The sequence below is a fragment of the Oncorhynchus clarkii genome, chromosome 5, assembly GCF_045791955.1.
Source record: "Oncorhynchus clarkii lewisi isolate Uvic-CL-2024 chromosome 5, UVic_Ocla_1.0, whole genome shotgun sequence".
NCBI lineage: Eukaryota > Metazoa > Chordata > Actinopteri > Salmoniformes > Salmonidae > Oncorhynchus > Oncorhynchus clarkii.
Window position 1 is genome coordinate 87,287,458 of NC_092151.1, and position 11,168 is coordinate 87,298,625.

The following is an 11,168-nucleotide window of genomic DNA, read 5'->3' on the forward strand; positions in this document are numbered from 1 at the left end:
TGCCCTGATGACAGTGTGATGACAGATACCAGTTTGTTCCTGAATTGAGTGTTCCTCTTTCATAGCTGGTTCTTTGTTATGGAACCTCCCTTCCTTTCCACTGAACTAAATATTATAGTTCCAAGCAAGGCTGGTCTTTCAGGTTTCTGTTTAAATAAAATCATCCTCACCATGCACATTCCTTATTTTCTTCAGTGCTCAGTTGGAACGAACGGTCTTCCAAGCTCATACATCTCTAAGCTCACAATCAATTTGTATGCCTAATAATGACTGTATTAACATTTACCAAGCATCTCACTTACCAGTGAAGCTGGAGTGGAGTGTGCATTCCTCACTGCCTGAGTGACTGAGAGGTGAATGGGTTTTTACAGAGGAACTAAAAGTGGAACTGTGACTGGGGGAGGGGGGGGTGTCAAGACCTCCCCTTATCCCCCTGACCTGAGATACTGTGTAGACTATCAGCCTGCTAGACTAGTCCTCCATTTACCCAGAGTCAGAACTTATATGGTCTTTCCCAGGTATTGGGTAAAGTTTATTGACAAATCTATAGATGACTTAGGACATAGTAATAGTCCATTGTGATTGGTAGCAGGGGTCCGAGTGGACGTGAGCAGCATGAGAAGCCCAGTAGTCATGTGAATAGCATGGGGATACAGGCTAAAGATAAACAATCCCTGATTTGTCTGTTGATACTATAACTACTGTGACCTGAGGGGTATAGTACAAAGCAGGATCAAGGAGTTAGCCAGCTAACTAGCCTAAATATCGTGATGTAACTTTACATTTTTTCGAAAGATAAGCTTGAAATGGGCATTCTCTAATTGACTCAACAACCAAAAACACATATCTAAATTTTGCTTTCTTAATGAACCGGAAAATCCACAATTATTTCTGGCTATGTATCAAAGTTAGCTGGCTAAATTATTGATCCGAAGGGGTATTCCACATTTGTTGTGTTACAGCCTGAATTCCAAATTGATTAAATATGTTTTTTCTCACCCATCTACACCCAATACCCCGTAATGACTAAGGGAAATCTTGTTGTTGTTGAGAAATATGCACATTTATTGTGAATGAAATACATAAATCTCATTTACATTAGTTTTCACACCCCTGAGTTAATACATGTTAAAATCACATTTGTCAGTGATTACAGCTGTGAGTCTTTCTGGGTGAGTCTCTAAGAGCTTTGCACACTTGGATTGTACAATATTTGCCCATTTATTATTTTCTAAATTCTTCAAGCTCTGTCAAATTGGTTGTTGATCATTGCTAGACAACCATTTTCAAGTCTTACCATGGATTTTCAAGCAGATGTAGGTTAACTTGGAAAGCAACTCCAGTGTAGATTTGGCTTTGTATTTTAGGTTGACCTGCTGAAAGGTGAATTAATTTCCCAGTATCTGGTGGAGAGCAAACTGAAGCAGGTTTTCCTCTAAGATATTGCCTGTGCTTAGCTCCATTCCGTTTTTTTTTTGAATCCTGAAATACTCCCTAGTTCGTAACGATTACAAGCATACCCGTAAGATGATGCAGCCACCACTATGCATGAAAATGTTGAGAGTGGTACTCAGTGATGTGTTGGATTTGCCCCAAACATAACGCTTCGTATGCAGGACATAACATGTATTGCTTTGTCACAGTTTCTGCAGTATTATTTTAGTGCCTTGTTGCAGGATGCACGTTTTGGAATATTTCTATCTGTACTGGCTTCCTTCTTTTCACTCTGTCAATTAGATTAATATTGTGGAGCAACTACAAAGTTGTTGATCCATCCTCACTTTTCTCCTATCACGGCCATTAAACTCTGTAACTGTTTTAAAGTCACCATTGTCTTCATCATGATGAAATCCCTGAGAGGTTTCCTTCCTCTCCGGCAACTGAGGTAGGAAGGACGCCTGTATCGCTGTAGTGACTGGGTTTATTGATACACCATCCAAAGTGTAATTAATAACTTCACCATATTCAGAGGGATATTCAGTGTCAACTTTTCTTTTGAAACCTGTTCTTTGCGAGACATTGTAAAACCTCCCTGGTATTTGTGGTTAAATCTGTGTCTGGAATTCAATGCTCGACTAAGGGACCGTATAAGTAATTGTATGCATGGGGTACAGAGATTAGGTATTCATTCAAAAATCATGTTAAACAATTATATTGCACACAGAGTGAGTCCATGCAACTTATTATGTGACTTGTTAAGACCATCTTTTCTCCTGAACTTATTTAGGCTTGCCATAACAAAGGGTTATTAAATAAGCATTTTGCTACACTCTCAATAACATCTGCTAAACATGTGCATGTGACCAATACAATTTGATTTGATTTTATATACTTATTGACTCTTCAGCTTTTCATTTTTTATTAATATGTACAAATTTAAATTAAACATATTTTCACTTTGACATTTTGGGGTATTGTGTGTAGGCCAGTGACAAAGACATCTCAATTGAATCCATTTTAAATTCAGGCTGTAACACAACAAAATGTGGGAAAAGTGAAGCGGTGTGAATACTTTCTGAAGCTAGATTTGCCCAGGCTTTTCTGAAATTAGCTAGCTTCAGTTCGCTTCACATTCCAGCTCAGGCTTCATCCGTACTACAACTGTGGATATTGCTCCTTCGCCTGCCGCTAACCTAACTCTAGCAGGCTTGTAACTGCGCGTGGCTAGTCGAACGCCGAACTCTTCATTGAGAAAATGCTGAAATAAGAAGTGCTGTCTTTCTTTTATTATATATCAGTAATGTGCTTTTGTGTTCTTATCAATGCACACAGCACCCTTTTCCCTAATTCTATCAATAAAATAATTGTATAACGTCAATAGATTCTGTCACTGCTAAATATGATTAATAAAATATTTAAATCGGTCGTCTTCCTCAAATGAAAACGGTGATGAAGCAAAGTTTGCGAGTGGGAGGGAATCTGATTTCATTGATTCTCAACTCGCAGCTCAGATACTTCATTCAGGATAAATGTAGTTAACCTTGAGTAGCCTACCCCGGAGCAGGCCAGTTCTGAAGCATTCATAGCCATATAAATTAACCTGACTAAAAGGTGAGCCACTTTCATGGTACCGGTTATCCAGAGTTGGATCTCGGTTGACCAAAGTTACCTCGCTAACTCCTCAAACCACTCTGCTAGTACACCCCTCAAGTCTGCCTCCACTCTTTACCTTTAAGGCTGATGCGAGGCCCCAGTTACCCCCGATGCACCCAGCCGGGTGCAAGACATGAGTGTTAGGCCTCTTTAGAGGTACACAGAGTCCCTTTACGTTTGTTCCTCCATCTCTGTCTTCTCTCTCTAATGGGCGTAAGCCAAAAGGGCAAACACACACACACACACACACACACACACACACACACACACACAAAGTTGATGTTCTATTTGGCTCACACAATTCAGCTAAATCCCTGTTCTTTTTTTGTTGTTGGTACACTTACTGAAGCTTTTACCAAAATGAGTGTAAGTGGTGCTTAATTCTACTATGCACCAGTAATTTGGCTCTCTATCTCAGTAATCGCCATGGCGACCAGACATTTTAATGCCTCACTCAGATGTAGGTGCTTATATTAACATAAGAGCAGACGTGTCGTCATTAGATGAATTAAAAGTAGCCAACTTGCATGCTCTCTTTCCTCTACCTCAATCCTCCCAATGGGCAAAGACGGGTTGAATCGGTGTTGTTTCCATGTAATTTCAACAAAAACATGAAATATGATGGCGTTGAAACAACGGGGAAAACTGATTGGGTTTGAAAAGGTTATTAACGTAGGGGAATTTCATATTTATTTCCACCCAACTTAATACCTAAATCCCATGACATGGTGAAATGTTTGGTTGATTTCACACTGAATGCACGTTAGTTGACAACTAACCAAAATTAAATGAAAACTACACATTGAAATGATATCTGTTCCCAATGTCTCTTCTCATCTCCCCTTTCTCCAAGCTCTCTCTCTCTGCTCCCTGCCTATTTTCTTTTAAAGTAGTGGTTATTTGGCTATGGTCTACGAGCAAATGGTCCTCACTGCATATGAACAGGTTTTCTAAAGGGCTTCCCATGGTTCTAACGTGCCTTGTCCCCTTGAGGTCAGGGGTCATATCCACAAAGCAGCTCAGAATAGAACATTGGTCATTCAACAGTGTCTCTTAAACTTTTGACGATTATTTCACAAGGCCAATTTCACACGATATGCCTAAATAGCCTACTTACAACCACTAAGCTAATAAAATAATTTTTTTATTTATAACTTTTTACTGCAGTGGGCTATATCAGGGTCACACAGAGTGTTTCTTGGTAGTAATAAAATGGTCAAGTCATTTGACTGCAGGAAAGAGCTTACTTAATTTACATCATGTTATTTCAAGTTATCCTTTTGGAGCTAAATATCACATTATTAAAAAAATATTCCTAAATTGGAAATGCATATAAATTGGGCATCTTTATTAACTTTTGATTGTGATCATTAAAAATGATAAACCTATGAAACATTTTTTTTTTCTCAACATTATCGCAAGTGGCTTGATGCCTAGCTGCTGTGCCAAAGCTAGTTAGAGCTGCTGAGGAGTGAAGAGGAGTGTGCTAATATAGTGCTAATAGTAAACATATTCATCTTTTGACAATCACTTGTAGTGTGTTGCTGGCTTCAAATGCTTGTGGGAAACTGCTTCTACACCTGCATTGCTTGAAATCAGGTTTTAGGCTGGGTGTCTGTACAGCACTTTGTGACATCAGCTGATGTAAGAAGGGCTTAATAAATAAATTTGATTGAACTGGGAAGTTCGACATGATTGTGTTCAAACAATGATCTCTATAAGCCCTGGATTGCTTATAGTATGTATTGGCAGTGCTTGACTTGGACTGAAATAGATGCTGGTACTGTTTATATTCAGGTGTATATGCAATTTTTTGCGCACGGGAGGTATAAAAGGCATATATTTTAATTTATTTAACATTTATTTAACATTTATTTAACATTGATTTAACATTTATTTAACATTTATTTAACTAGGCAAGTCAGTTAAGAATAAATTGTTATTTACAATGACGGTCTACCAAAAGGCAAAAGGCCTCCTGCCGAGGATGGGATTAAAAATGATGGGATTAAAAATACAAATAAATTAAATAAAAATATAGGACAAAACACACATCACGACAAGCGAGACAACACAACACAACAGGCAGCCTAGTGGGTAGAGCGTTGGACTAGTAACCGAAAGGTTGCAAGATCTAATCCCCAAGCTGACAAAGTTAACAAATCTGTCGTTCTGCCCCTGAACAAGGCAGTTAACCCACTGTTCCTAGGCCGTCATTGGAAATAAGAAATTGTTCTTAACTGACTTGCCTGGTTAAATAAAGGTAACATAAAGAGAGACCTAAGGTAAAAACATAGCATGGCAGCAACACATGACAAACAAATAAGAATATGCAAGGAAGAATGTGGTAAAAATTTGCCTGTTTGTAAGGGGGTCATAAATGTTGCTTATTTTTTTTGTTACAGGCAAAATACCGTAACAAAAAAAGCAGTATGTGAGGAACAGGAGCTCAAGCAGTAGAGCATTTGAGGTGCCGGTACTTAGCTCCAGTGAGCTCCTGCCCAATTCAAGCACTGTGTATTGGCCATTGAGAGACTTTGAAGGCACTGGTTGGCCATATTGGCACTCCCAAATAGGAGCAGTCCTCGAAAGGAATGGATGGAATTCAACAGTATTTCAAGTAAATGTTTCAAGGACATAATTCCATGTATTTGGCTAACAATATAATTGAAAAGTATGCATTAATGTGTATGTAATATAAAATGTGGAAAAAACAAATGTAGATATTAATAAAAGGATTTGTATAGCTTCCAAAATATGTTTTACAATGGTGTAGGAGTTCCAAGATGGAGGCACGGTGGTTTCAATCAGTCATGAATTAGGGTTGACTCCCCCCCCCCCCCAGAGATGTCCCACTTTTGTTTTAATCCTAAACTGGCACACCTGATTCAATTAGTCAAAGGCTTTATGATTAGTTAATTAATTGAATCAGGTGTTCCAGTTTAGGGTTAAAACAAAAATTAGAAATGTTTGGGGGGGTCTAGGAGTGGGTTGGGAAACCCTGAGTTTGTATATAAATCAATGTGTTAAAGTGCTTTTGGAGTTGGAGAAATTATTAAAACAATACGATTTTAGCTAGCTTGATAAGCTTGTGTAACATTGCTAATAATACAGTTTGCTAGCTTGCTTAACGATCACAATTTGGTCATACCACTAGCTATATTATCCATATTGAAAGCCTAAAGGTCAGAGTTGTCAAAAACTGATTTGTCGTCATCTTTTGTTTGAAAAGGTCTGAAACTCTACAACTTGGGTAATAACCTTTTCTCTGAGTCTCCAACTTGCAATTCCAACTTGAACGGTCATTCAAGTGAAATTTCCCATTAGGAACTAGGAGCGTCCAAAAGCTCTGATAGCATGTGAATGTGGCATATTTCATAGTATTCCCTTAAAGAGTGACTGTCCCCTAAAAAGCAACTTGTTTTGAAAACGTGATGATAGGGAAGCTGCTCTGAAAATATAGTTTACCAAGCTACCAAGTGAAAGAAGTTAAACTACACTAAAGCTACTATTAAGAAAAAATGAAGTTTACTTAACTAAAGTTACTTTGAAATAGTACTGTAGTTCACTATCCAAACTACTTTGTTAATAATTATCCAATCTAAATCTGAAATGCTATAGAATACAAATCGCAAGAACATATTACTCTGTTGTCAGATGTCAACCGAATGTGTAATTTATCCTATTAAACACAATAACTACGTTTCAAATGAGAATTAAAACAGGTCTGATGACAAAAAAGAAAGGAAATGATTGCCTACTTCACCCATATTTGTTTTGTTTTTTCCCCCCCAAAAGTAGTGTGTAGTTCCAGTAGCTAGCTACACCACTGCATGGCAACAAAAACAACATTAAATACTGAAAACACCACCAAGATTGGAATTTAGTTGAACTACCACAAAGCTACTGCAAAATGTAGTTTCATTACTAGTTGAACTACATGTAGTTCACTAATGGGTTTATTTCAATCCTGTCCACATCTGGCAGCACCTAAGTCATCATTCATTCGGAGCACAGCTGCATGTGAACAGATCGTAATGCCCATAGTCAATTTGGTTTGACATTCGATATCCTTATGGGGCTCGTTAGGGACCATCAGTAAATTACACAATGTACAGGGGACAATATTTTAAAATGTCAATAGCTCCACATTAAAATGACTTAAAAACCTCTAGCCAACTATAAATTGTAGAAATTCATATACAAATATTGAAAGCATTTAATCAGACAACTGAAAGATGTGCAACATGAAAATATTGTAATTTATTGACATCCCTAACTAACCCCATATGCAATCCAATGTCAGACCAACTTTACCCCCCTATTATCATAACCTGTTATGTAAACAAACCATCTGTGCTGACAAATCATCACTATCACAAAACCGGCCTTAGCCTTCCTCCCGGGCAAGAACCGGGTGCCTTTCTTGGCCGACAGTGAAGTCGGCTGAAAACAAAAGTGACATAGGTTAAGCACGTGGAGTAATGAAAAGGATTCTGTGTTTTTACATGCAAAAGTGATTGCTTTTGATAAAACGTGTTACATCTTCCCTATGAAAAGTAGTTTGAAAATTCAAACATACACTACCGTACAAAAGTTTGGGGTAAATTAGAAATGTCCTTGTTTTTGAAAGAAAACATATTTTTTTTGTCCATTAAATTATCATAAAATTGATCAGAAATACAGTGTAGACATTGTTAATGTTGTAAATGACTATTGTAGCTGGAAACTGCTGATTAAAATGATAAACTTGATAAACTTGATAACACAACGTGTCATTGGAACACAGGAGTGATGGTTGCTGATAATGGGTCTCTGTACTTCTATGTAGATATTCCATAAAGAAATCAGCCGTTTCCAGCTACAATAGTCATTTACAACATTAACAATGTCTGCACTGTATTTCTGATCAATTTTATGATATTTTAATGGACAAAAAATGTCTAAGTGACCCCCAAACTTTTGAACAGTAGTGTATGTTTAATTCATGGAAACATTCAATGCTTTTGCTCATACATGTCACGGGCCAGAGCCCAGTGCACCCCGGTTCAGCTTAATCAAAATCCATCAATGTCACTGAGTCACTACATTTTTCCTTTTGTGCTACCTCAAACTGTTGTGATTACCAACTGAGTATATTTTAACCCTTGCTCAGACTGTCTTAACCATAATCATCCTTAATAATTCTTTGTTTTAAAGCTCAAATCTTTTTGGACTTTAATTAATTATATACTGTATACCCATTGATTCTTGAAGAATATAACTTCTAAATGTTTAATGATCTTAGTTCAACTGTCACACCTCATCAGAACACAAAATATAATCTTAATTTACTCCAGTGTTTGTAAACAATGTAAATGTAAACAAACACTGAAAAACAAACACTCAAAAATGGTTATAACTATACTTTTTTATATCATGAATGGTAAGTCCTTGCATCCAGAGCTCTGTCCATGAATTTGAGAGTGGTTACATTTCTCCATCCAGAGCTCTGTCTATGAATTTGAGAGTGGTTACATTTCTCCATCCAGAGCTCTGTCCATGAATTTGAGAGTGGTTACATTTCTCCATCCAGAGCTCTGTCCATGAGTTTGAGAGTGGTTCCATTTCTCCATCCAGAGCTCTGTCCATGAATTTAAGAGTGGTTCCATTTCTCCATCCAGAGCTCTGTCCATGAATTTGAGAGTGGTTACATTTCTCCATCCAGAGCTCTGTCCATGAGTTTGAGAGTGGTTACATTTCTCCATCCAGAGCTCTGTCCATGAATTTGAGAGTGGTTCCATTTCTCCATCCAGAGCTCTGTCCATGAGTTTGAGAGTGGTTCCATTTCTCCATCCAGAGCTCTGTCCATGAGTTTGAGAGTGGTTCCATTTCTCCATCCAGAGCTCTGTCCATGAGTTTGAGAGTGGTTACATTTCTCCATCCAGAGCTCTGTCCATGAGTTTGAGAGTGGTTCCATTTCTCCAGGCCCATCCCTCAGATGTTTTACTAAAACAAAGGCAGGGTGTCCACTTTGTTATTGTTCCAATTAAGGGTTCTAGCTTTAAAACAGGTTTCAACAGGGTTTCTAAGATATTTTCAGAGAAGCTTTGTGAATACAGGCCCTGATGTGAAAACTGTCCACACGTTTACCCAACAGGCTACGTACGGGCTAACCAACTCTCTTCCTTTTACTCACACACAGTAGGGGTATGTTTTCCTTGAGTGATTCTCGGAAAGGGTCAGAGGTCATCCCCTAAGATTCGGGCCACGTGCAGAGAGAAAATGTTATGAACGATCATCCCCCAACCAATACCCCCCCCCCCCCACCTACACCCATCTCTGAAAAGGCTGCAATATACTGGGAGTACAACAGAACCACAGCTCACACTCAATACTGTACTTCAGGATAAAACTGCACAGTATCGTCAACATAAAATCAGCACACCTCTAACACACCCTCCTAGATGACACAATCATTCTCTTCAATGCCCTTATGAAGTGGTAAAATGGTGATTGAGATGTATTAGACCCGGAACGACCCCAGAGAACCATATCGACCGGTTATTTAGTCTACAATAATAATTATCATCATCAGCCCATTGGCCAATGTTCTCTCTAAACTGCACACGGGCACGCAGTAGCCCCAGGACTGCTGCGAAGCTCACCTGGGATTGCTGCACAGAAGAACTATCAGCCCACAGAGAGAAGCACTCAACTTTCTAGAGTTTACCCTGTTAGTTAACACTATCAATGTTTCCCTTTACTATGGCAATTGTGATCGAATCAATGCAATATTAGCCACTTGTATTGCAGCATACCGAATCAAAACAAACTATGCAAGAGATTTTGTTGTAGGCAGAACGCATCGGAGTAGGATTCTATTGTACAAGACTCAGCCTGCACTCTACACAGATCAGTGCGGCATAACCAATCAGAGCTGCAGTAGGCCTATATGCAAATAGTTATAGATAATTTGTAGCCAGCAATAGGGGAGTGATTGCTTCCTATAAGAGCACAAAACCTGTACATTTCCAGACTTCTTTGAAAAGTGAATCAAGTAAAGAGCTTTTTTTTTGTCTTGAAGAGGGGCATTGTTGTATTTTGAGACAGGCTTGAATAAGCCAAGTAGCCAATAGGCAGAGGATAGCATAACGTGTCTGATTCTCTGTAATAATGGTATGGGAAAAAATATGAATTTTATTTTGTAAAGTGGTTTCTTGCATCAAACAACACAAAAACATTTTCAGTCACCTCCTTGTGTGAAGGACAAGTGGATCAACAGACTCATGTCAAGTCCTGGATGTTAATAAAACAAGTCTCATGGAATGTACGCCTACATTAAACACCACAGATTGGCTGCTACTGTAGGCTGAGAAGTGGAAACGACAGGACCTGATCCGAACGCCCGTGGGCAGCCAGCAGGTTGTCGAGATGGATAGCCATGTCAATGAGTTCATCCAGTCTGAGGGTGGTGTCCTGACATGCTAGCTCCCTGCGGACGTCCTCTCCATTGTTTTTGGTAGGTCTACATTATGGTAGGCCTACATTCCTAGGCCACTGTTAAAACTGTCATTTAAAGTGGGTACAGCCTCAGTGTTCACAGTAAACTGGCTCAAATTAAAATCCTACATCTCTAATGAGCTTTTTAGAGTCCCACTGCTCTTCTTTCAACAGCAAACTGTGTCTATGGAGGAAACAGTTTGTTGGAGCTGTTTGCTCTACATGTGGCTAGATGATCACTCTCTACTTTTCTTAAATAAGTGATTAGTTGTATATCACCCCTCGTTATTTTAGGAGCGTTGTTTTTGTGTGATGTCTAAAAGCCCAGAAAGGGTGTGAAAATTAAAGGGAGAGTTAACCCAAATGACAAAATGACACTGGTTTTTATCTTACCCAGTCTATGGACAAGATAGGACAGCAATTCATGCTTTGGTTTGGTTTCCCTGTTACTGTTTCCACATGCTAACGTTTTCGCATTTGTAGCACAAACATTTTCACGCATCATTTTCAAATCACCTATGTGACTTTGTTGAGCTTCACAATCAATTTGAAATGCTTTTGGATGATTTGGACATGACGATGGACTATTGCTG

General features: G+C 38.7%; 1 protein-coding gene across 1 annotated transcript in view; it reads right to left on the reverse strand.

The window, feature by feature from the left end:
- Positions 1-359, reverse strand: part of LOC139409504 (influenza virus NS1A binding protein a) — a 49,306-nt gene extending 48,947 nt beyond the window's left edge. The window contains exon 1 of the mRNA XM_071154758.1: positions 303-359. The gene's annotated coding sequence lies outside the window, so the exon portion shown is untranslated. The remainder of the gene's footprint in view (positions 1-302) is intronic.
- Between the last annotated feature and the right edge of the window lie 10,809 nt (positions 360-11,168).